The following is a 22,688-nucleotide window of genomic DNA, read 5'->3' as shown; positions in this document are numbered from 1 at the left end:
AAGAAGAAGAAGAAGAAGAAGAAGAAGAAGAAGAAGAAGAAGAAGAAAGGAGAAGAAAGGAGAAGAAAAGAAAAAGTTTGCTACCATTGTAAGGGATAAATATTACATACAACATACAAAATAGTGTCAATCGACTATGTTATCAGTAAGGCTTCCTGTCAACAGTAGGGTCTTAGTAGTAACGTTTTGGGAGAGTCAAAAGTTGCATGTAGATTTTTGACTGTCAGTGCCCCAACCACCTTGCTGTTCAAGGGTCGACTGTACATGGAAAGTGTTTTACATGGCACAACCCAGAAGTCACCATTAGTGCTGTTGCATTAAACATTAATACACACAGGAAAACCTCCCAGAAGTTCCTACCGGTCTGTATCTTCTAGGGCCAAAAATCTTATTTCACCCAGTTGCCATCTGGAGTCACCATCACCTAAGCCAGACAAAACTAATAAATGTCAATGTTAATATTTAAATTTTTATGGTACATAAAAATGACCTATACTATTCGGGGTGCCTGCGTGGCTCAGTCAGTTAAGAGTCCAACTTCAGCTCAGGTCATGATCTCACAGCTGATGAGAGATCAAGCCCCATGTTGGGCTCTGTGCTGATGGCTCAGAGCCTGGAGATTGCTTCAGACTCTGTGTCGCCCTCTCTCTCTGCCCCTCGATGGTCATACTCTGTCTTTCTCTAATAAATAAAATAAAAACAAAATTTTTTTAATTTTAAAAAATGACCTATACTACTCATTAGTGCTGGTACCTTACTTTCAGCTATTTTGAGAACCGAAAGGGATAGTGACAACATTTGATTAGGGAGCACAGTGCTGCCTGAGTGGCTTCAATTACTACTCTACTGATATTTCCATTCAAATCCCATAGCCAGCACAAACAGACAACACTCATTTTGCCCCCAAAACTCCCTAACCCCTAAGACTGTGGGTGCCTGAAGGTAATTTTGGCTTTTCCGCCTAGGAGACTACATACCACTTCATCCACGTTTCCTGACCCACTCTATTATCATCTGTAAGGTTTCGATAGTGTTAGGCCTGTGTCCGCATGAACGGCATCAAGTTTACAAGCATGTATTGCCTAAGAAGCTAAAAGCCTATGAAAATGCAGAGCTCATTTGTGATTTCAGCTACATTACAGCTGGATGTGAGCAGAGCTACATCAAGAAACAGGCATCGCTGCATTTCTCCTGTTTAAAGAACTTCGCTCCATGAGAAACAAGCATTTGTTCCATGAAAAGGCAATTTAAAATTAAACCCTAACATAGGATGTGTGCATAAAGCTAAAATTGTAGGAAATAATTTGTACTGAGTTGGTTATTTGCAGTTTCTTACTGTAAACATAACTGATACATACCAGGCAATGATATTTTTCATAATTCCATGCTTCCGGACTGGTTATAAAGACCATAATTCTGACAAGAAGTGAATTTTAAACTAAACCTCCACTGAACTTTGGTCCTCTTGTGTAATTTTATGTATTGTGTAGCTTACCCTGTTCCTTATTGATTTGATTCCTAGCCTGCCATAATCCATTACCACAAATTTGGTAAAACAACAGAAATTTATTCTCTCTCAGTTCTGAAGCCCAGAAGTCTGATATCAAGATGCCAGCAGAGCCACCTTCACTCTGAAGGCTCTAGGGGACACTCCAATCCTTGCCTCTTCCAACTTCTGATGCCACATTCCATGTGGATTAATGTCCACATTCAACCTCTGCTTGTGTGTGTCCGTGTCTTCTCCTCTTCCTGCCTTATTATATGAGGATACTTTTCACTAGATTCAGGGCCCACCTAGATAATTCAGGATGATCTCATTTCAAAATCCGTAATTAATTACACCTGCAAGAATCTTTATTCCAAATAAAGTCACATTTATGGGTTCTGGCAAACATATCTTTTGGGAGGGCACCAATCAACCCCCTACACTCGGTGTATAGGTGTGTGTGTGTGTGTGTGTGTGTGTGTGTGTGTGTGTGCGCGCGCGCGCGCTCATGTGTATCTGTGTGTTTGTGTTTTATCTCCCTACTCTACTGTAGGCTCCTCGAAGTCCGATCAGGGATTTGTTTCTGTATAAGTGATTCCATGCTCAGTACTCAGAGTACCAGCTCATATCAGGTGCTCACTAAATATGTGTTGACTGAATGAACATATAATTTTAGAATGTCATCACAACTCCTACAATGTAACAGCAAAATACTGTGAATATATTCAGAACTGGAGGGATAGCCATCCCCCAAACTTTCAGAAGTGCTAGCCACAGAGTGTGTCAGAAGCCAGGATACACTGGTGAAGTAAAGCAATGGAGGAGGAAGGAAGTAAGACCATGATCCTGGATTCAAATCACACATTAAGCACAATGCCTCTCTGAAAGCAAAATGCTCTCAGCAGCTCAATGGACATTTGCAGAAAGCAGGCTCACAGAAGAAAAAGCATTCTGACACTCCCAATGAAGAGATGAACAATGTAACTCTACAAGGATTTACAGAGAGTTAATCTTATTTATCCTTCCCCTCTGAACAAAACCTTTTGCTTGTCAGATTAAATATCATAAAAAATCAGTTATGCAAAAATAAGATTTTAAAAATGAAAAAATGAGTAAGTCTTCCTGTGTCTCTATATATGAGTTAGATAATGAAAACTAATATTTTCATCATCCTTCACAGTTTTTAAGGTATTTTTATAGGCATGATTCCATCTGACATAACCAATAACTTTGTGAAATCAGCCATCTTCCCTTACACATGGAAAGATACATGTTGAGAAATTGAGTTGTTTAAAGTCACACAAGTGAAAACAGGCATTCATTTGGATGTTTTTTTGCTGGTTCCAAATCTGGCGTGCATGCATACACATGCATGTGCATGCATATGTGTTTGTGATTCCTCTCTCCACTAATTTGCAGGCTCCCATACGGATCTGTCTTATACATCAGTGATTCTACTAGACATTTTATTAGGCCTGGTTGTATAGTTACATTATAAAATATTTTAATTTTTTTAATGTTTTATTTATTTTTGAGAGAGAGAGAGAAAGAGAGATAGCAGGGGAGGGGCAGAAAGAAAGGGAGACACAGAATCTGAACCAGGCTCCAGGCTCCGAGCTGAGAGCACAGAGCCCAACGTGGGGCTCGAACCCACAAACCGTGAGATCATGACCTGAGCTGAAGTTGGACGTTTGAATAACTGAGCCACCCAGGCAGCCATAAAAATATTTTATATATTTAATGTTCTTCATGAAAGAATGCCTGAGAATAACCTTGGAAAAACTTCATGGGTTCCAATAAATGGCAATATGTAAAAAACACGTGGGTTGGGGAGGACGTAAGGAAAAGAGAAAAAGTAACGTATTGCTTATAAATTCTCTATGGCTTTAAAGACAAGAAAAAGTCATTTTTCTTGGAAATAGGAAAAATAATGTTCCAAAAATTTACTTTGAATTGTACTAAATGAAAATACTGTTTAGCATTTATTAACAAACTGTCTTATATTGATTCCCAAGTTGGTACCAACTATACAGACCAACAATAACTTTCTAAAGGACAGGGGTCATTTATTTTAGGAAACAGTTAATGTCCACATTTCACTCATGTACTCTCAAAATTCATGCTGGACACTCAGAATTCAAGAAATCACTATCAACTTAGAAACAGGACCAATTCTCTTGGTTGTTAGATTTTCCCCAGAAAAATCCCCTGTTGGGAACATGAACTCCCCTGCATCTGCCATTTTGTGGTGAAGCCATGAACCCTTTTTTCACCTAAATTAAAGCCCAAAGTCTCTAAATAGAAAACTGAATGATGGCTATAATGTAAGCAGTTGGAATTCAGGCATAAATGGTGTTTCTGAAATGTCAGTGCCTAACTAGCTTAAAAGCATCTTTTTAAAGGACTCTAGGCTACTTGGCCCTGGTCTGTATACTCCTGAGGGAAAAGATATGAGAGCCAGAACCATACCCAGCTGACCTCATGAATAAGTGCCCAGGAAGCCAAGGGCAAAAAGATGTTCACCCAATTCCAGGTGCTGTAGGCAAATACCTCCCAGATGAGACCGTAGGCAGAGCTCTCAGCCACCCCAGTGAGAAACCATCCCCAATTCCCTCAAGACATGTAGACACAAAACAAGTTACTATTGTCACCCACTCTTCTTTCTCCAATGAGCTTCAATTAGCAAGAAGTTATAAATCTTTCTTTCCTCTTTGTGCAAGCCATCCCTTCCTTCTTTCCGAGCCCCTCCTTCTTTCCGAGCCCCATATAAGCCAAGAGTTGGCTGTAAACTTCGCTTTATTTTTTTTTTAACTCATATTCTATGAGTCTGTGTAATTCCTGTGAATATCACTCATGGGGGTGGGGGTGGGGGTGGGATTTGTTCCTTATTATAGCTTTGGAATTAGAAAATTATCCTTTAAACAAATAACACATGTTATTTTGCATGTTTGGGAAGAGAGAGCATATAACAGGATGCAATGGTACTTAACCTTCTTGAGGTCACAGGCCTCGAAAATCTTATTAAATATATGGACACAATAATAACACAATATGCAATATTTAAGAGATCCTTGGAATTCCTATAACATATTCAGAAACTCCTTGAGTTTCTTGAAACTTTGGCACAAAAGCAGGCACCCATACTCTCATCCTATATTTGGAAAAACTGCAAGTTCTATGTAATTCTCTCTTCCTAGAAAAAGTAAAATAAAATAAAAGTCCTTCACCTTCAATAACCTAAGCAAATGATCATCAACTGGAGTGGTTGAGTGCATAGGCATTGGGGTCAGGCTTTGCTCCCTTCTAAAATGGAGGCCTTTAGACAAGTACTGAATCTATCTGAATGTAATTTCCCAGGTCTCTAAATATGTATGGTGAGACATATCTAATAGGGCTGATGTGAGGGTAAAAGAAAGAATATCTACAATGTGATTGGTGTAATGTCAAGCTCATAGTCACTAGTACTGATTAAATGACCAGCACCATCATCATCATCATCATCACTATCAAAAAGAACACAGTTGGGACACAGGTAGGGCTATATAAATTCCATAAAGATATCAAGAGCCTTATAGGAAAACTTCTTGAAACTCTCTGAAGAACAAAACAACACCAGACAATTCCCACCACTAAAGTGCTCAGTTTGCCACAACCCAGACCTTACGTTACATTACGAGTCACAGTATGAAAGGGCTTTCCTCACTAAGTGACAGCAGTTTCATGCATGCAGGACCCCATAGTTTGGGCCCCGAGGGCAGCATTCTGGATCGGATCTTCAAGAAGCAGGATCTTCACAGAAGCAGAGGTTAAAGATGGGATTACATGTAGTCTTCCTAGAGTGGCATGTTCGTGTTTGACAGATGATTCTTTAGCCCTTCTTAAAACCGCTAAACATTTTAATGAAACCAACCATTCTGAAATGTTTAATACTTTACAGCTATGTCCTTTTCTTTATTCTTGTTTTCATATGGCTTTTCCCCAAGATCAAATTGGTCTTTGATTCCCCATCATTTATCACAGTGTCTGGCAGAAAATAAAGCCTCTGAAAGTGATTGGGATCACAAACAAGATACAAGGGAAGCAAGGAAAGGAGAAAGAGAGGATTAGGTAAGATGGTAGGGAGTGTTATGTTCAATTGACAACTCAAGGAATACTTAGTGAATATCTAACTTACGCTAAGCTCTGAGTCAGGCATGAGAGACACAATGATACATAAAAGAAAGTTCTTGTTCTAAATAAGCACTTAAGTTGAGCACATCTTTCTTTTTATACTTCATTGTTCCTTTAACAGGAATTAATGAAGAGAGAATAATGGGAATAATTCTATTACAACTCTGTTGCAATAAGCATGTGGCAGGGATCATGCACTGCTCACCAAATATTTGTGCTCCCCTTTCATGGGGTTCAGTTGTTCAACTAAGCAACAGCTGTACTGTAGTTGTGATCATGTCAGCCAGAGCCTAGATTTCCCAGTTGCCTTTGCAACAAGGTAGGACCTTGTGACTAATTTCTGGCCAAAGAAATGTGACCAAAAGTGGTATTTGCCAATTCCAGATATGTCTGCCTGCTGAATTTTGATGCTTAGAACTACCCTGGAAGCCCCACGTTGACAACAAAAGAGCATCTGTCAGCTCTGTCTTGGGTAACTGTGGAACAGAACCTCACCTCCATTCCCCTGACCCTAACCTACTTGGACAACATGTGCGTAAAACTAATATTAAAACAAAACTTATTTTGACTTAGTATGCTGAGATTTGGGTTTTTTTTTTTTTTCACACAGTTAATGTTTACCGTAGCTAATAGAAGTTAGAAATCTAAATACGGTTTTCATGTGACTTGAGACCCATTGTATGTGCATTCCTAATAAGATCAAACTGTCTCAGCTGTCAAGTTTCTTCGGTCCTGAACATTGAATTATGTCAAGTCAGCACAGTGATGCTCTGTAGCACATGCTGACATGATGCTCTATTAAACTGCCAGTGACATCATAGAAATGTGGATACCTGAGTAGTGGACTGTTACAGCAATCACTGCAAGTGGTCCAAGTAGGCGTGTGATTTCACAGTAATTACTTTATTGGGAGAGTAAAGCAGTCGTTACGCATTAAGTGCCGTTTGGTTGGGTACAATCATTTCAAAACACCTTGGCTTTAACTTCATTTGTATACTTTAATCCAAGACTTTTTAATCAACACCACTTCTCGAGAACATGAAACTCTCTCCCTTACCATTTTTTGCTTTTGTTGCCTTATTACTGATAATAGTATTAATCAGTTCTTCTAAAAATAATATCCACGCTTACTGAAATGCCTTCTATGAGTCAAAACCTGGCTACGTACTTTTCACATATTTTATATTTATATGATTTACATTTGCCAAACTTCCCATTGGGCCACATGTTGACCCTCTAAGATATACATATTGCCATCCTATAAATATGAAAAGTGGTATTAAGAAATGTGTTAATAGTTTGACCTAATACACACACCTAGTAAGTGGAGAAGCTAGAATCTGAACTCAATCTACCTGACACTAAAAGCCCAAGGCAGTTTTACTGTGCCAGGTGAATCCTAACTGAAATCCTAGCTGAAAGTAAATCCTAACTTAAAGTAATATTAAGCATATATCATCATGTTTGACCAGTGGTAAATAATAGTAACAGCCAAGATTTAATGAATTTTTGATGTTTCAGTTATTCTCCTATTACTTACTAATTTATAAATCCCCATAACAACTTTAGAAATAGATACTATCATTGTCCCCTTTCTATAGAGAAGAAAATTGAGGCCCAGAGAGTTTCAGTGATTTGTCCAAGGTCACAGAGCTAGTTAGTGGTTAGGCTAGAATTCATATACAGGCAGTCTGTCTTAAAAGTCTGTTCCCCTGGGGCTCCTGGGTCGCTCAGTCAGTTAAGCATCTGACTCAGGTCATGATTTCATGGTTGTTGAGTTCAAGCACTGCATCTGGCTCCATGCTGATAGTGCGGAGCCTGCTGGGGAATTCTCTCCCTGTCTCTCTGCCACTTCCCTGCTCGTGTTTTCTCTCTCTTAAAATAAGTAAACAAACTTAAAAAATAGTAGCAAAAAAACTAAAAGTCAAAGAGCATGTTAATGTCTCTGAGTTAAAAAAAAATACATAAACTTGTTTTCGTTTTAGAATGACACAGCATATGAACAGAATCATTTCTGTCACCGTGTAACAACAACAACAAAAAGCTTCCCTGAATCTAAAATTAATGGGAAAATAAACTGCCACAAATTCAACATGAATAGGTCAATAGTCTTAATAAGAAATCTGAACAGAATATATAGCAATCCCACCAAAATGAGAAAAGTGAGCAGGGGTAGAAACATCTGTGACTTGGGCCTCAGGCAGGCATTTGGTGGGAGGGTTGCTACGAGCTAATGGCATCAGGAGTGTCAAAAAACTTGGCAAGCCATATACCTACAAGATATTCTGCTGCTGGTAGTTTCTACTTATCTACACTGATGTTTTATCTTTCATATCCCAGGGACAAAACCGAGCCCAATTTATTTTTTTTAAATGTGCAGAAGTACCTGATTAATAAATGCTTTCTGATTGTGAAAGGCAGTGAATAAGAGAAAGCAGAGGTGGGTCACGGGTGATATGCAACAGAAAGGTTTGTACTGGGATTCAAACAGGGCTTTAAGAGCAATTAGAAATCATTAGAACAACATTCTTAAAATAACAATGTCATGACTAAATGGACTGGAGAAAATGTAAGTCCAGTTCTTATTGTAAAAGATTCATTGACATGACATGAAAAAAAAAATAATGAAAGCAAACAAGATTTAATCATGGAACTATTCATCGGAGTGACTCAATGACACTTGACCATTACTAATCCAGCCTCTTTACACAGGGAGTATAAAGGACTAATCTCTCCTACTCTCAAGGGGTGCACCATATACTTATTAGGTATGAAAAGAATTCCTCCAAATCACTCAACAAATCCAGCAAAGGTAAGTTCAGCCAAAGCTGAATTGAGACTAATGGATCTGGTATCAATAGCTCTGGGCAGGAGTAAAAACTCTGCATTTTCTAAGTGCGTGATCTTAGGCAAGACACTTAACCTTTTTAATTCTCAGTTGAAATACGTAGGAAGTGGGTGGTTGTGACCCTAAGAAATGCAGAAACCATGTAGTTCAGTCTCTGACCTGGGCCGCATTCAAAAGTCCAGTCCAGTAACCAGTAGAAATATTAAAAGTAATAACATTCCTCATTCAAATTCCTTAAAGGGTATTAAAAGTCACCCAATGCACAGTCTAGACAAACACTATTTTTTGCCTTCTGTTTTCACACCTTTTCTTTACTTCCCTCATACTCTTAAACTGCTATGGTGCCTTAACTCTTAAAACTGATGAGAAACTCCTACTTCCAGCCTGTGTGCTTTTTCTTCCTTCCCACTTCACTCATCTGCTCCTCACTCAATCATTGTTTGGCTTAACTTAGTCTCTCTTCCAGCCAGAAGGAATCCTTTCTCTTTAAAAAAGATGAAAAGTGGGGCGCCTGGGTGGCTCGGTAGGTTGAGCGTCCAACTTCGGCTCAGGTCATGATATCACAGCTCGTGAGTTCGAGCCCCACATCAGGCTCTGTGCTGACAGCTCGGAGCCTGGAGCCTGCTTCGGATTCTGTGTCTCCCTCTCTCTCTCTGCTCCTAACCCACTCGCATTCTGTCTCTGTCTCTCTCAAAAATAAATAAACATTTAAAAAATTTTTTAAAATAAAATAAAATAAAAAAGATGAAAACGGGGAATCGGGCTGATGAGGTGGAATTAGAGAGGCATCCGTGAACACATTCGCATTAGTATCTTTTGGATACATCACATGAGAATAATAATGCTTGCCTCAAAAAGGTTTTATGAATGTTAAAGGAATGTCTGTAAACTTTCTTGGAAGGAGAGTTTTCTGCTTGTGACAACATGCACCATACACGTGACAAATGCACATCCCTATTACATGAAAAGTAGAATTGATATTCTGTTTGACCATCTAGATTCACTCTGCACCCTACCCTGCTCTCTGAGATGCTCATCATTCTGGGTTGCATCAAATATGAGGCGCTGACAAGAAGCTGGGAGTGAAAAACGTGAGATGGAGGTATTAATACCCCTGTTTTCCTCTCATCCAGTATCCAGGTCGGTGGCACCTAGCATTTCTCTTATGAAGTTTGCAGATTCTGCTAGGAAGTCCTCCCCTATGTACAGCCCTAGCTCGCTCTCTCTTGGTTCTAGTAACTGTTCCCCCCTCCTGCCCCTTTCAGGCCTAAGGGAGGTAACAGCTGAAAGGGTGCTTTGTCATACCTTATTGGCTGCCCTGCCCACAGACCTGCCCTGCCCACATCATTGTAAATAGGTCAACTCTCATCATATTACCCTGTTTGAGTGTGTCACCAGTTTCCCTACCAGGACTCTGACCAATAAATGCAAAAGGGAAATCAGTTTGGGTGTTTTCCATCTATGAATTCTTTGACTCAGCGTGGAAAAAATTGGCACACAGATACTCTAAGCCTCATTTTCTTTGACTGTAAGCCCCCACAGCCATAAGAAAACAGAAGTCTAGAGGTGGTGTAGGTAGTAGGGGTGTGGGTTGAGGGGTGAGTAAGCAATGTGGAAAATTGAGCTACTTTAAGAAGATCCATCCCTCATCTTTAAAATGTAACATTCTAGTGGCTTCTGCTGCTTCAGAGGCAACAACAAACCAGTCTTGGCTTGTATGACTAAAGAAAGTTTTCCTTTCACTCAAATTACCCACCAGACAGTACAATAACTGAGAAATTCCTTTTGTATCATATTGGCTGGCTCCATGTCGGTGTGGAATTGCTTATGATTCTTCAATTAAAACGTACATCCAGGAATTTTATTAAGCCATTTTGTCTTGTTATGTGGAAATATTCTCTGAAGGTTACTCGTGCCCTCTGGACTTTTTAATAAGTGAAGAAAAGTAAGTTTAAGTGACATAGCTATGGTTTTCAAAACCCATTATCAGGGAAAGGAGATCAATGTATTTTTATATGTTTATTTTTAACTGAATGAGACGTGCCCAATTACTTGTGATTATGAAAAATAATTCAAAGCAAATCCCACCCAGCAGCTATGGAAGATTTTTTTTCTTTTTCTTTCTAACCAGAAAAATGATTTGCTGGACCTATTCTCAGTAGCTGAATTTAATCTCACTGGTGAGCAATGACCAAATTTAGGAATTAATAATGGATAGGAGAAGTGGTTAAGAATTCTTTACTGACCTGTCTTAACAAAGAAAGGTCTAAATGTTTATTCTGACAAGGCAAGTTTTGGTATTATTTCCTTACTATTACTTATTATTTATAAGCTGCAAGCTCTGAGGAATGGAACTGTTTTGTTATTAGACTGAATTCCTAGTGCCCACCACAGTACCTGGCACCTGGAACATGCTGAACACACATTTATTTATTGAATAACATAATGAAGGAAGGATGAGTTAATTTCTAATTAATTTCAAACCCTAAAGGATTTGATCTTCCTGTGGAAGACAGAAAATTGTAATTAAGTCTTCACTTGCTTCTATTATTTCCCTATAACTCATAGGACTTAGCATTACATATGGGATAATAAAAGCTTATTCATTGGTTAGTCAAACATTTGTTGAGCACTTACTATAAACAAGATACTGTATTATGCATTATAGGTGACAATGAGGGCAATTAGGTATGGATGTTTTCTTCTGAAGGTGCAGTAGCAGGAATGAAATATAAAGTACTGCCCTACAAGGAAGCACATTCTGTGAGTACTAAAGAAGACCAGCTGAAATGTAATGGAAGTGACCATGAAGGACAGCTGACATTTGTCTGGAGTTTGGGGAACTCAGGAAAGACTTCAGAGAAGAAGTGGCTTTTACACCTGGACCTTGAAGGAGTAACTAAATTTGAGCCTTCAAAGAATATCAATTACCGATACTCATTCAACAACCATGGAGTTTGCAAATGAGCACTTTCACTATTTACCTTCATCTGATCCTCAAAGCATTCCACAGGGATAGGTATGATTGCTTCAATTTAAAAAATTTTTTGATGTTTATTCATTTTTTGTGGGAGACAGACAGACAGCATTGAGTGAGGGAGGGGCAGAGAGCGAGGGAAACTCAGAATCTGAAGCAGGCTCCAGGTTCTGAGCTGTCAGCACAGAGCCCTACATGGGGCTCAAACCCAATAACTATGAGATCATGACCTGAGCTGAAGTTGGATGCTTAACAGACTCAGCCACCCAGGTGCCCCGATTGCCTCAATTTTAGAGACCATTAAATAACTTGAGAAAATTTAAGATATAAGTTTGTTCAATCCAGAAAGTTATCAAATGAATGACTCTCTCCTTCCAGGAGTTCTAGGATAGACAACACAAACTGTACTTGCAAACTTTGGATTTGAACCAAATGTTCTGAATTCCAAGTGAAGAGAGATCTTTCAGCTACATCGCATTGTCCTCTTGGGGAGGATCTTGAGGTAGAAATATCCACAAATTGTATGGTAGGCCAGTGAGAAAACAATGATTTACTGAAGTTCAGTGCAGCAGCAATGAAAGTATGGTTTCTTACAATATAGCTCCCCTGGAGTGGCTGACAACAATAATAATAGCTAACATTTATTGAGTGCTTTTTATGTGGAATGCACTATGCAAATCCTTATGTGCATACTCTCTTTTAATCCACAAACAACCCCATGTGGTAGGTGCCATTATAAACCTATCTGTACAAATGAGAAACACTTGGCTCAGAATAATTAATAACTCGGGCAGAGTCACACATTTGATAAGTGACTACCATTATTAACAACCTTTTGGTAATGCAACCAAACCTTTAATTAAGAAGACGAGCAATTCACAGCCACTTCTTAATAAATTCTACACGTGAAGAAATGTTACCTGGCATCTAAGCCATTAGGGGTATTGCTGTGTCTAAATAGTCATCTACTTATTTCCATCTTCAACAGATTTGTTCTGCCATATGTAATCACTATGCAATATCCAAATATGTTGTCAATCTAATTAGGGGATTTCAGCTACCAATGCAAGAGATTAATAAGTCTGTAGATACATTAACTTGTACTGATTCACTGGAAAAGGAAATCTGCTTTCTCCCTTTATATAGTTATAGTTCCTCAGGGCTAGCTTACCTCCTCTATATCCAGCCTGACATTTACACTTTCGAATTAAGTCCATGGCACCGAGGTTTTAAATTTTCCCCCTCTTTGACTTTGAAGACTCCACTTCATGATAAAACCAAACACACCAATTACTTTGGCTTTGTTTTTGTTTTAAAAGATGTTTTGCTTTTGTCATTTGACATCTGAGCCTTTAACAAAGCCAGGCTTTGCTGATTTAATGTGATTTGGGTCAGAATCAACCCTGCAAAAGTAATTCATTCTTCTCTTAAGCAAAAGGAATGAACATTAGCTTAGAATGCAAAGAGTGCTGGACTGATTGGCTTAAGAAACGGGGTCCAAGCCTAGTGCTGCCACTAGCCAACTGTGAGACGCTGGAGCAGTATCCCTACTTCTCCTCTCTACCTCAGTTGCCTCATCCATAAAATAATGGAAGGGGACTAGTTGTTCTCTACTGCTCTATAAATATGAAATTCTACCATTCTAATGCACACAAACCCTTATGCACCTGCTCACTTACTCATTCTTTCTTTCTAAAGATACTTACTGAACGCCCTCAATATTGCAAAAAGTAGAGGTAAATTTTTTTTAAGCACATTCTCTTTTCACAAATATAACTGGGTTGAAAGACAGTGTTTTAGGAAAAATTTCACAGTATTTAGAATAAAGCACATTTAAAATTATTTATTTTGTTCTTTTATTGGGAAATGTTTTAAAATGGGCTGAGAAATGGTACTCAAGTGGAGAAATGTATCTTTAAAATAAAATCCTTACCACAACTTCCCAAACTGGAGTCATATATATTCTATAATTTCTCATTTTATAGTCTAAGAAAAAATGAATAACTGACTTCCAAAATGTATCTTTATTAATAGCAGTGTATGTTTTAAGTTTAAGAACTATGGAGTATATTTAAAGTTGATGTAGCCTATATCCTAAAGGCCATTTTATACTATATTCAAGAAACTATCATGCTGTTATTTTTGTCTTTAGAGCAAGCTGCTACTTTAGCAATTAGCAGTCCATAAAAATGTGGGCAATTGGCTTCCTCCAGACTAATTAGCAAGTTTGCTGTGTTCCTGTCCCAGCTGGTCACGCTCTGTCTTTTAACTTAGCTCAGGCCTACTTGTTTTGCCAGTTCTAGAACCTTTTAAAGTTTGTCAGTAATGACAGATATCTCAATTGGCTTCTGACTTAAACACTTCAGTAAAACAACTTAGCCAAGCTGGTGTAGCATTCTCAACTCTTGCTTCCTGTTCTCAACAGATGCCCAGGGAACTCCCTACCCTCTTCCAAACTCCTTAAGGATGTTCATGCAGCTCAGGAATTTCCTCCACGACCCATCTCCCTGCTCCAATGCTCAAGTCTCTGCTCTCTAAAGTATGTCTCACGGTGTCATTTGTGGATTCTCACTCTTGGTCCTGGCACTCTACTGTGACAGACTATCAGGCAGCTAGTTTTTCCACAAGGTGACTTTTCTTATATCATTCCCTTGAATCAAGCCACTCATCAATGACTTCTGGCATTTTCTTCCATCAAGCCCAGGCTCCTGATTTAGAGCCCCATACTTGATCCATGCCAAATCAGTTTTGGAACATGCCCCTGACAGTAAATGGATAGCTGGAGAGTGAGCAGCAGCATGGAGCAAACAGGAAAAATGAAAATAAGGATGTGGTCCAGAGTCAAGGCAGGTATTCTGCCAAGTGAACAGATCAGGCTCAAAAGTGGATGTGATCCTAGGGGAAGGTAAAGATGGGAAAATGGGACCAGATGTGGTATATCTACAGTGAGGGTTGGTATGGAGTTTGGGGGTAGGGGTGTGGGATAGGAGAGTGGTGGAAAATGGAAGATATGATGAAGAGGAATAACATAAAAACTTGAAACTCAAGTAGCTGCAGAGGAAGAAGCCAACAGTAAACAAGGGTATTTTGCAACAGAACCCTAAAAAGATACAGAATTGGAGGCATCACATATTGCTGAAAGCAGAGATGAGAGGTACGACTGAAAACAAGAGTACTGGTTGGAAGCCTATACAAGGATCAAATAGCCCTACAGATACCCTCTCTATTATAGCAAGGAAATGCATGCACTCAGAGAATACAACTGAGGAGAGCTTTGGATTTTAGGACCCAGGCTCAGGCCTTGGCAGGGGTGTGGAGTCATAACGAAAATAGGAGGATTACATGTAAACTTGTACACTGACCCCTGAGAACAATCCACCTATCCTAAGCCCCTTTCCTCCTCTGATCTCAAGCACTGCCCACCCACCTATAGAAACAAAACATTCAAACACAGAGAAACCGAGTTATATCTAAGAAACAATTATTGGACAAACCAAATAACTTGAGAGAAAAGATCCACAGGCAATGACATTTTGGAAGGGTAATCCCTTGATAAAGTGGCTAGTTCCCTACCTATTTATGCTCTAGTAAATTTCATTAACTGATTAAAAAAAAAAAACCATAATTATACAGCTTCTAACTAATGTGTTAGACTTTTTACCGTTGGGTGAAAACAAATGGCCACAATTTGCCAGAAATTGTAAGATAACCTCTAAGAGAACCATGAAAGCCAGGGACTAAGATAAATAGAAAAGAAAAAAAAAAGGAATCATTAAAAAAAGACACAGTGCAAGGAACAGAAAAACAATTTAAAAAATCTCATTCTTAAGATGCTAACAGAGATAACTTCTATTAAGAACCACAAACTAAATGCTATTAAAAGGAAAAAAATAAAACACAAAGCTCTTAGGAAATAAAAATATACATTTATTTATGTATATTTGTTAGCAGAGATTCATTCAATAGAAGGACTACAAGATAAAATTGAGGATATTTGGAAAATAACAAAATGTCTAAAATGGGCATTTATATATAAAATGTCATGAAACTTATACAAAAAAATTGTACTGTAAGTGCATAATTTAGAAATATGACAGTAAAATGGAAACAATTAAGAGTTGAAGGTGATATCTCTGGATTGAGGTTGGAGAAGGATCAGATCGATATTTCTTCACCTTATTATTTTCATTATCAACTTTGCAGGGATATTTTCATATATTTGTGTGATAACTTGTTAAAAGAAATACAAAAATTTAATTGAAAAAAAGACAGTGGAGATTTAGTGGAACCCACCCACTACTCTGTACCTTGGGTGAGACAGTCAACAGATTATAAGTAAACAGAAGTAGCTTTTGTAGAGACAGCTTTCAGCTTAACATAGAGAACAGACCTGTGATATTATAATATAATAAAAAGTATATATTTGATCTTTGAACCAAAGTATATAGATCTTTGAACTATATACCAAAAGTATATATTTGATCTTTGATCTCTTATAATTCCCTGAGGGAAGGGGTGAGAGAACACCTTTTGTTGTTTATAACAAACCCCTTTCAACCTGACTTTATGCTAACAAGTTGACTCCCTAAGGAAGGGGGTTGGTTGCCAGGGGAACCAACCAGGTGATAGTAGGTTGGAACTTTCAGCCCCTCCCCTCCAGACCTCTGAGCCTATCACCAATGGCAAATGATTTAACCAATTGTGCCTAAGTAACAGAACCTCCCTAAAAACTCTAAGCAAGGACTCTGGAGAGCTTCCAGGCTGGTGAACAAACCAGCATGCTGGGATGGTGGTTCATCTGGATAGGGTATGGAATTGCTCTATTGCCTTGCCCCATGTACCTTTCATCTAGCTGTTCATCCGTATCCTTTATTATATCCCTTATAATAAATCAGTAAATGTGTTTCCCTGAGTTCCATAAGCCATTATAGATGAAGAGAGGGTTGTGGAAACCCCTGATTTATAGTCAGTTGGTCAGAAGTGCAGATGACAAATTTGGACTTGCAACTAGCATCTGAAGAGGGGAGTGATCTTGTGGGACTGAGTCCTTAACCTGTAGGGTCTGCATGAACTCTAGGCAGTTAGTGTCAGAACTGAGTTAAATTATATGACACCCAGTCAGGGCCCATCAAGAATTGGAGAATTGCTTGGTTGGAAAACCCCACACATCTAGTATCAGAAATAACTGTAGAGAATACAGTTTTTCCTTTTTTAAATTAAAAAAAAAAATTAATGTTTATTTATATTCGAGAGAGAGAAAGAGACAGAGGGAAAGTGGGGAGGGACAGAGAGAAAGGGAGACAGAATCCGAAGCAGTCTCCAGTCTCTAAGCTGTCAGCACAGAGCCCACCACAGGGCTTGAACTCAGAAACTATAAGATCATGACCTGAGCCAAAGTTGGATGCTCAACTGACTGAGCCACCCAGGTGCCCCCAGTTTTTCCTTTTAAGACCAAACTTAACATTTTAAAGCCTGATAAGTAGAGGAACATATCACTGGATTAAATAGAGACTAGATGCCCATAAATCCACACCAAAATTTCTAATGGAGAGGAAGATTGGACTTTCAATTTCCAAAATTCCTCAATTCCATTTAGGGGAGTCTTGTTGACTGAGACACTTCCGTAATACTAAATATTCAAAGGGCATAAATCAATCTACACGATTCTTATTGAATGAAATAATATCACAAATTTTAAAATGGACAAAGCAAAACATTTTAAAACCTCAGACAAAAATTTTAATCTCTAAACTAAAAGCTTATATTTACCAAAGGAGATTTTCATTAGACATAAGAAAGACAAATATTTTGAAGATAAAACACATGAATAGGAAGACTGTGAATTTTACATCACATGATTATTTAAGAAAAGATGATCATCTCCTCCCCCCCCCCATCTAAGGGTAGAAACATAAGGTAAAGGAGACATTAACTTATAGTGGCATTAGTTGATAGATTGCAAAGGATGTCCAGAATTTACTTACAGATGTGGAGAGAAAAACAAAAGATACTTTTGTCTGCCTGTGTTCCAACACTGTGCGTTTGTTTCTTTATTTAATTGTGTCTCACACACAAATGGCCTAGATTTAAAACAGCCTGAGCTGGCAGATAATGGATCGCAATCAGAATTCTGAACTGAAAGCTAGATCACTGTCCTTCTCAACTGTTGCCAACCTCGTGGATTCAGATAACTTCAAAAAACATGACTCTGTCTACTTCACCAGCTATTTGAAAATAAAACATTTCTCCCTAAAGGCATTTTGCCAAGTCATTGCAAACTGGTATGTCTACAGTATTCTAATGCTAAGCCAAGATCCTTTCTGGAATAAGGTAAGACAAGAGAGAAGGCAAGAATGAGAACAGAAGAGATTCACCATCTACATCAAAAGCAGTTACCACTTCAGCGTTACTCAAGAACACTCAAAACCTACTCTATTTTTTGGTTCACTCCAGTGGTCCTAGTTAGAAACTCTGAATACCTCTTTACCCTCGGTGGAATCAATCAGCAATTAAGTCCTGTCAATTCTTAAACCTTCTCCACGTTTCAGTGCCATCTAAATACTCCTAACTTACTGTCCCTGTTTCCAGCTTCTTCCTCCTCCTATTTTCCAAGTCTTTCTTATTTCCAGTACTGAAAAAGTTATGCTAGAAACTTTAATCTTTCTTAATCCCCGTTATTCCTCCCTACATGACAAGGTATACATTTCTTAGAAAACCACATGAGACACTTCCTCACATCGTCTTTACCCTTCCTTCCAGCCTCATGCTCCTCCACCTACCCATGCAAATCTATTTTTCAATCCGTTCTAAACTGTTTATGCAACAGGCAGAATACTGAGATAGGGCCTCAGATCTTGGCCCTGATATGTATGCCCTGGAGTAATCCCCTCCTACCCCATTGAGTGAAGCCAGAACTGCACTTGCTTTTAGGCAGTACCCACTTTGTGGCAAAGTGATAGAATACCATTACCATTATTATGTTATGGTATTTGGTAAAGGCAAAAGGATTTTGCAGATATAATTACAATCCCTAACTAAAGACTGTGAGCGAATGGAAAGAAAAAATATCCTGCTTGGACCTGACCTAAGCAAGCTAGCCCTTTTTAAGAGGGCTTAAGCCTTCCTTGTAGACAGAGACTTGAAGCAATAGACACACCCTCTCTTCACTGAAGGCCTTGAAGAAGCAAGCCACCATGAATACTACAGCAACAAGGAATAAATTATGCTAACAGCTTGAGAAAGCTTTAAAGCAGATTAACCTCCAGATGTAAATTACATCATTAACCTCCAGATGTAAATTAAGTCCAATGAAAACCTTGATTTCAGCCTTAAAATCAAGGTGAGACCATGAGCAGAAAACCTAAGCAAGCTTACTTGGACTTGTGACCTATCTCAGAAACCTGAGATAATGAATGAATATTGTTTTAAGCCACTAAATTTGTGACAATTTGTTGCTCAGCAACAGAAAACTAATATACTATGCCATTTGATTTTATACTTCCTTGTCACTTCGACACTCGTTGCCCTAGCAACTATCTACTTATTCATGTTATTCCTGTGATCAGATCAACCAACATTTGTTGAGCAACTATTACCTGCCAACCACTGTGCTTAGTGGGAACACAGGATAAAGAAGATACAGTATGCAATGGTGTTCTAAAATCAGGGAAGTGCACCTGACCCAGTGGAGATATGAGATGGGAAAATACGTCAACAACACAGGAGACAGGGAAATCAAATGATGTATACAGAATTTATCCTATCAGAGATGGTACAAAAAAGAGGAAAAGGCATGAAGGCACCAAACGGAGAGTAATGTTCTTGAAGTGACAATTCCACAGCATAAACACTATCAGGAGAGGACACTTAGAGGTGGGGAGAGTCCACACTACAGAGAATCATGGTTTAGATGTTATCCTGTGAACAAAAGAAGACCTCAAAGCTTAGGGGACATGTGCGAAAATGTAAGGTTCTAAATAGTCTGGTTGATGGTTTTGAGGGTGATATGCCTGCAAATGTGAGCACCAACAAGCCAGCCTATTTTAAACAGAGATGATGAGAACTCCATGTAGGTCAGTGATGAGTAAGAAGTACATAGAGCAGGGAAATGATTAGAAGTAAACTGGCAGGGGCGCCTGGATGGCTTGGTCGGTTAAGCGTCCGACTTCAGCTCAGGTCATGATCTCGCGGTCCGTGAGTTCGAGCCCCGCATCGGGCTCTGTGCTGACAGCTCAGAGCCTGGAGCCTGTTTCCGATTCTGTGTCTCCCTCTCTCTCTGACCCTCCCCCATTCATGCTCTGTCTCTCTCTGTCTCAAAAATAAATAAAAAACGTTAAAAAAAATTAAAAAAAAAAAGAAGTAAACTGGCAAATCACCTGGTAACCGACTGGATACCTGAGAGGAAGAGAGAAGTGCCAGGTTTCTGGCTTTATTTAGTTTAGTGTTCAAATGTTTTCACAGTGCTTCCCCTGCCTCCCACCTAGTTCCAGAACCCTAGGCACTACCATTGCCCCCTCCTCCACATTCATTTTACCATTTCAGTGTGTTACAATGATTCCTTTCTCCCTTCATCTTCCCCAAAGAATCTCATCTGTTATGTGCCAAAGCAGGACCTGTGGGACTCCAGTAACTAGATCTTTGGCTCTGATTGCCCTCAATCAAGCTATTCAACAAAATGCCATTGTGATGCTAATGGAGTATGGGGATGCCCTTCCTCGCAAAGCTGTGTTTCAAGTACAAGTGCTCTTACAAGTGCTAACTCCCTCTAGCCATGCATTTTACAACAGGGCTTGGCTGTACTTTCACTAATTTTTATGTTCTGTTAAGGACTTGCCTGTGTACAGAGTTTTAATGATAAAATCATGTAGGCCATCAACATAGTTTTCAGGTCAACTAAGATTCTGAAAACTTCCTTCTTTAGACCACCGGCAGCGGTCTCAGCATTGGGCTGAGAATGAGAAGAAAAGAAAGTACAATTGGTCAAGCTACTACTAAGCCTCAGATGCTGGGCTGGGATCAGAACTTGTCCTAAATTGCCTGGGGAAATTTAAAAACAGTTTTGCCTAGCACTAAAAATAAAATCAGGACTGTGGCCCTTTGATCAAGAAGAATCTCTAACACTATGAATACAGAATATTTTTTTTAAAAAAAGAGAGAATTCAAGATAGTGATAACAATTTGTCCAAAATCATAAAATAAGGAAAAAAAATCCATTTTCTACAGAGGCCAAAAATATACTACATTTGGAGCAAAGACATTTGTGTTCCAGGACTTTCTGACAATTTTTGGGACCTTTAGGTATTTACCTAAACCATATTGGGCTTTGGTTTTATTACTTGTAAAGCAAGTGGTGAAAAGTCTAAGTCACTCCCACAGTTACTGTGGTCATAATGAAACCTTAGTACATGTGAAAGCACTTGAAAACATAAAGGCCATGTATGCTTGTGAAGTGGTATGACTGTATTATTTGTTTTTATACTCCTGCATCTAGGAATCTGTGATGTCTAGAACATCGCTTAATATCTTCAATCATATAAGGATAACCAGTCCTGTGGGTTCTAGAAGATATGATAGGTTAATCAATCAGCAAGAACACTATTTCATTAAGCAGCATTCCTTATGAGCTCTGTACTATTTTGCAGTCTAATCAAGAAAATGAATGTAGACTTCTTATGTTCCCCGCCAAGTGCTAAAAATGCTAAACTGTGTTCATTCATCATAAAATTACAATATGGCCCTGTCATTAGCAGGTTAAAGATAGCTTGTGTCACTGCTTCCAGATTTAATCAGACTTACTAATAATCATTTCTAAGCTCAAGGGTAATGATACATATTCTACACAAAATAATGCTGAATTTTCATTAATGCCTCAGGGATCAAATGATTATAGCTATCATGATTCTAATTTAGCATAATCAACACAAAATTATTTAGGGTTTGTTGGCACTTTTTCAGTGAGATGACTTTTTCACTGTGATGATGAAAAATGATTTTTTTCTCCCTTTTATTTCCCCAGAACACCTTCCCCTTGGAGTTATACTACCCTGGACACACAAGAACAATTGAATCTCAACTTTAAAGCCAGCACAGACTTAGAATTCTTCGGACATCCACAATCTAAACATCTGTATAACCAGAGAGGCTCTGAAATGCCATTACTCATTTTGAAAAACAGACCCGATTAGTTCCAATCTTTTGGTAATTTGACTATAAATCTGGTGATAAATTAGTTGCCATCTGGCTTTTTCGCCTCCCTGATTCTGACATTATGCACTCTCATTAAAGAGCAAGGGTCATTATGGAGGTCACAATGGTAACATATTTGATAATATAATACTATAATGTTCTAGTTTAAGGGCTCTGAAATTTCCCCATTGCCTAAGAAGTACTGTTCTAATTGACATCTCTCACTGAATGAATCAATGTTAGTTCTGTCCATAAAATAAAACCTCTGTGTATTGACTGTCTTACCTGCCTTATTATAAAGTGACATCTATAGCAGTTCCAGGGAAAAAGTTAAATCCCTTTTGTTTAATTTCAAAGAACCCAATTTTAGAAGTATCCACTTTAATATACTTTAAACTGAAACTAATTTACTGGAGTTTTTGTTAAGAAAGAATGATTTTGAGAAAATCATAAAGTATAAATCTAGTTTGCTTCCAATAGATACTTTGATAGATATTTAAATGAAAAAGTTACTCTTATGAGCCATATTTACATTTCTAGAGGCTGTATTCTTTAAAAATGACTTACTACAGTGGTTCATTTCTCTATGCATAGCCTGTGTCAGGCTGTCACCTCTTATTCATCAGTATTCCTTATCTCTTAACGCTTTTCAAAGTTCTGTGACTTTCAAACACATTGAACCTTCTTACTTTTACAACGTCACTATCAATCATTATTTTACTCATTATGTCAATATCACATTATCTGCCTACTGAATTTTAACCGCCATATTAAGAGAAATAGTAGTCTAATATATTCCAAATGTCACAATGATGGCACGGACAACAGATCAATTGTAATCAACTGGCTGATTGAGAGTTAAAAATGGTTTTTCATGAATCAGTAACCACTACCTTCCTGTCTCTCCCCAGAGCTCACAACATTTTATTTTTTTTTTATTATTTATATATGAAATTTATTGTCAAATTGGTTTCCATACAACACCCAGTGCTCATCCCAAAAGGTGCCCTCCTCAATACCCA

The 22,688-nt window shown here is 38.4% G+C and overlaps 1 protein-coding gene and 1 long non-coding RNA gene across 37 annotated transcripts in view; one reads left to right on the top strand and one right to left on the bottom strand.

Annotated features, from left to right (window-relative positions):
- The window catches only part of NRXN3 (neurexin 3), a 1,583,151-nt gene that overhangs the window by 894,244 nt on the left and 666,219 nt on the right, over positions 1-22,688 (bottom strand). The gene's annotated exons all lie outside the window — the stretch shown is intronic.
- LOC121032128 (uncharacterized) lies at positions 16,018-22,593 on the top strand. The gene is made up of 3 exons (XR_005791092.1): positions 16,018-16,288; positions 21,497-21,678; positions 22,578-22,593. It is a non-coding gene; the product is annotated as an uncharacterized LOC121032128 (long non-coding RNA).

The sequence above is a fragment of the Herpailurus yagouaroundi genome, unplaced genomic scaffold (assembly GCF_014898765.1).
Source record: "Herpailurus yagouaroundi ecotype Mexico unplaced genomic scaffold, PumYag 141, whole genome shotgun sequence".
NCBI classification, from domain to species: Eukaryota; Metazoa; Chordata; class Mammalia; order Carnivora; family Felidae; genus Herpailurus; species Herpailurus yagouaroundi.
The sequence above is the reverse complement of the archived record's forward strand: the minus strand, read 5'-3'. Positions and strand labels throughout refer to the sequence as shown.